Genomic DNA, 4630 nt, shown 5'->3' on the forward strand with positions numbered 1-4630 from the left:
AAGGCACTGCTCCCAGAAGAAGAGGCCAGCTCAGCACTGCAACAGGAATAAGGAAGAGCATGGGGAAGCGAGTTCAAGCTTCAAAATATGGTGTCCTCTCAATTGCGGTATTCTGGGGCAAAACCCTATGGCCCATTCTGGTTAAGACTCTACTCATAAAATACTTCTTCCAGATGGGGACTGCAGGCGTGGAAACCACCTCTGGATGATTTTAATTGAAAGGAAATCTATTTTAAAGATAGGATCTAGCTCACTCAACAGCCAAGAAGGCTGGAGGACCAGCTTAAACAGTGGCCAGGAACAAGGGAGTCTAGGAGATGACCAAAATCAGAAACAGCCAGCCCAGTGCAGACATTAGTGCCACTGAGCATGGTCCTACTGCCATGGGCCCACAGCCCGGCTGCCGGTAGGCCTTTGACATTACTACTGCTACCACCACACTACCAGCAAAGATTCTTCACTGCCCCTGACTTTTCAGGCCACTGGCTCCAGATTCATGGTCATTGGTTGAGCTTGAGCCTAGCACACCCATCTTAGGACTCGTTGCAAGGAAGTCTGGGAAAGCATGAATCTATCTTTTGGAGCCTTAATAGAGAAAGATAGCCACTGACTCCTCCTACAATGAGTCATACACTGAGCAGTTATGCAAATATAGGAAGGAGGTTCAAATGTTGGGCAAACAATGCAAAGTTGGTTTTTAGGGAAGATTCAATCTGGGTGTCCAGAAGCAAAGGTAAGATAGCAGGTGTCAGGGTCAGATCTGCTAAAAAGGGAGTTCACAGCTCATAGACTGGAGAGATTGGTGCCAGAAGTCTCTGAGAGGCCACAGAGACAGAACACAAATTAGGGATTGCCCTGGGCTACAGATGGGGGAATGGGGGGTGGCTGCTTTTTAAAGACATAAAAATGTTTGGGAATTAGATTGTGGTGATGGTGGCACGACATTGTAAATATACTAAAAACCACTGAATTGTACACATTAATAGGGTGAATTTTATGTCATATGATTTTATCTCAAAAAAGACATTTCAGAGGGGTAGCCAGACCCCTCAAGTTCAAGTTCACAAAGAGCCTTCCATCATCAAAAACTAATGCAATGGGCACCAGAGTTCCGTTGAATTCCCCATAAGAGTGATTCAATTTGACGAACATGTGTTGGTCTAGGGGAATGGAATCAGTGGGCCAAATATGTCAGTGGTCCCAAACCTCCCACTTTCTTCTTGGAAAAGACTCCATCTCTTTGCTCACTGAGTCACATGAAGACATACGTTCCCTGTTGTTTCTGCTCAGAATCGCTGGAAGACAACACCCAGTGATGATTGATGGGTTTTCTACCTGAGATAGAAGCTTTTTCTGTTTTAAATGAAATTGTCTTGGGTCAATAGGGGACACAGAATACAGAACTAGAATATGAATGATACTCAGTGTCATAGAGCCTGTGGCCCCTATGCCAGGGACTGCCCACTGAATCCTCACCCCATTCTGTGAGGTGGGTTTGTTGGGGTTGGGGCTGGTGGTAATTAGCTCCCTTTTCACAGATAAGAAAAGTGAGCCACAGAGAAATTGTGTGATTGGCGTCTGGGACGTCTACCTTCAGAATTCTCAACCAATCTTCATTACCACATCTGCCTTGGGCATATTTATTCAAGGATGTAGCATGCCATGGGATTAAGTGAGGTGGTGGGAGTGTGGGGAGAACGGAGATAAAGGCAAGACCCTGTAGGAGAGACCAAATAACTTTGAAGGACAGAAGTGTTCAATTTTCCATTTTTTAATTTTGGGGGTATGCATGCCCAAACCTTTAGCCAAGTCTGCTGTAGAAACAAAGGTCTTGTGTACGCCGAGTTTTGTTTTATTTTGTTTTTGTTTTTTGTGTTGTTGTTCTTGTTGTTGTTTTGGCAGGAGGTGGTTGATTGGTTAATAAAAGAAGATAAGTTTCACATTTGGATCCAGGCTGGCAGAAATAAAGGAACAGAGATGAGATTTAGAGATGGGAACTTCCTAAAAGAAGCCAGAAGTCAGATCTAAATGTGAACTTGAGGTGGTAAAACCACCTTGGAATTCACAGAAATTGCAGCTACTCATAACTAGATCTTAAGGGGCGGGGAGACCCCGTCGTTATATGGATTCTACATTTCTTACTTCCCATATTAGACTTTGAGCCTTTTCAGGCCGGGATCCAAATTTGGATTCATCTTCAAAGTTCCACTAGCACATTGTAAGGACTCCATAACTGTTTGCTGAATTATTACATTCAAGGAGAGGCTTCTTGTGAGTATGTCATTATGTAAGTCAGAAATTGTATTTGCCTACAAGTAAAAGACCAGATTTCAGTGTTTAAATAGGTAAGAAATCAAAAGGTGGGCATAAAGTCTGCTGTATGTCACAATGTCACAAATGTGCTTCTATCATTCTGTTCTTCATGTCTTTCAAATATCCACATGGTCCAAAAGTGGCTGCTGTATCTCCAGGCCACACCCCACCACTCCCACCCTCCCCACTCAACCACACCCCCACCTCTCCCATTCTCTCCACTCAACCACACCCCTACCTCTCCCACCCTCCCTACTCAACCACACCCCCACTTCTCCCACCCTCCCCATTCAACCACACCCCACCACTCCCACCCTCCCCACTCAACCACATCCCCACCTCTCCCACCCTGCCCACTCAACCACACCCCCACCTCTCCCATTCTCTCCACTCAACCACACCCCTACCTCTCCCACCCTCCCTACTCAACCACACCCCCCCCACTCTCCCACACTCCCCATTCAACCACACCCCCACCTCTCCCACCCTCCCCGTTCAACCACACCCCACCACTCCCACCCTCCCCACTCAACCACATCCCCACCTCTCCCACCCTGCCCACTCAACCACACCCCCACCTCTCCCATTCTCTCCACTCAACCACACCCCTACCTCTCCCACCCTCCCTACTCAACCACACCCCCACCTCTCCCACACTCCCCATTCAACCACACCCCCACCTCTCCCACCCTCCCCGTTCAACCACACCCCACCACTCCCACCCTCCCCACTCAACCACATCCCCACCTCTCCCACCCTGCCCACTCAACCACACCCCCACCTCTCCCACACTCCTCACCTCCTCCACGACCAGTTCTTATGGCTCCAGCCACACCACTTCCTTCTGAGAGTCTTGTTCTTGTCTTCTCCATGCTCCTTCCTGCTCCATGTTCATGTCTAGAGGAAGAAAAGGAAAGAGACCAGTGGTTTTCTCTGAGCCAGGCTTTACTTGAGAAGGAAAGCCTATCCAGGAACCTCTGGCTACATTTCACCAGTTAGAACTGGCTCCAAGTGGAGGGAGGCAAGGTAGAAGGGAGTTGATACATATGTGATAAGAAAGGGAGGGTCTTGACGTTCCTTTCAACCTGGCTGGGAATCTATCTGAAATGTAAGCATTGATATCATTGCAAGAGTGACAGTGGCTATGAAGGAGAAAGACAGGTACTGGCAAATGAGAACACTGAGGCTATGAGAGATGAACTCGCCTTAAATTACACAGCTGGGACTCTAGGGCACTTAGAAGCCCATTGTCTTTATACCTGCTGCTGGGAGGGCAGACAGCAGCAGCCTCTCCTCTCCCGTTCTCCAGGTTCCTTCCAGTGAGGACTGTGTTTGTTCTTTCTCAGAGGCCAGGCCAAGCCAGACCTCATAGGCAAAGCACTTTGGCGGCAAAGTCTTATATCAAACAAATTAAAGGCCTCTCAGGTCTGCAACTTTGCTCCTGCCTCACAGCCAGGGATGGAGGGATGATGCTGGGGCCACAGGGACTCTGAGTCATCGCTGGGAGCGGCAGCTCTGGATAAGGCAGCAGTAGACCTCGGGCAGCCCCGCACTCCTGGGGACCAGGGGCCTGGCCTGGAAAGGACCTGCATTACTGGAGATTCACACCACCTTCCTCTGGCCCTGGACCCTGCCATGGTAGCTCAGGTCACAGATTGGACTGGGCCCCTCTGCCAGCCTTCCCCCGATTTCACAATGCTGTATTATCAGAAACCATGAGGTATACAGCAGAGTCCGGGTTGGAGGCGGGGGTAGTGGTAATGACTGTCTATGACTCATTTTGAAGGGCCCAGAGTCAGCGTGAGAGGGGGTGGAGGGCAAACCCAATAGCAGCTCAGAGGAGCCACAACCAGTCATAAAAATAGGTTTCATATCACAGCCTGGTACATGCATCTGCAGATAAGCATACAGCACAGAAACACATATGCACACAGCAGCCCTTCCCTTCACTCCGTGCAATAAACTGTGATTTTATTCTATTCTATTTTTCTTTCCTTCCTTCCTTCCTCCCTCCCTCCCTCCCTCCCTCCCTCCCTCCCTCCCTCCCTCCCTCCCTCCCTCCCTCCCTCCCTTCCTCCCTCCCTTCCTCCCTTCCTCCCTTCCTCCCTTCCTCCCTTCCTTCCTTCTTTTCCTTCGCTCTCTCTCCATCTCTCTTTGACAAATGCTGGTTGGTTGAGACCCAAAACAAAAATGTCATGATACCTTGAGGGGAAACCTGTTGTTAAATTATGGTGACTTAGCATATTGGCTTTGCAACACAACTGAACTGGGTTTGAACTTGCTGGTGTGTGAACCAAGCCAAGTGACTTAGCCTCTG

The 4630-nt window shown here is 48.8% G+C and overlaps 1 long non-coding RNA gene across 1 annotated transcript; it reads right to left on the bottom strand.

Moving 5' to 3' along the window:
* Positions 1-996: 996 nt before the first annotated feature.
* LOC126944006 (uncharacterized) lies at positions 997-3975 on the bottom strand. The gene is made up of 3 exons (XR_007721937.1): positions 3113-3975; positions 2143-2309; positions 997-1295 (listed from the first exon to the last, which is right to left on the bottom strand). It is a non-coding gene; the product is annotated as an uncharacterized LOC126944006 (long non-coding RNA).
* Positions 3976-4630: the final 655 nt, after the last annotated feature.

This window comes from Macaca thibetana, chromosome 20 (genome assembly GCF_024542745.1).
Source record: "Macaca thibetana thibetana isolate TM-01 chromosome 20, ASM2454274v1, whole genome shotgun sequence".
NCBI lineage: Eukaryota > Metazoa > Chordata > Mammalia > Primates > Cercopithecidae > Macaca > Macaca thibetana.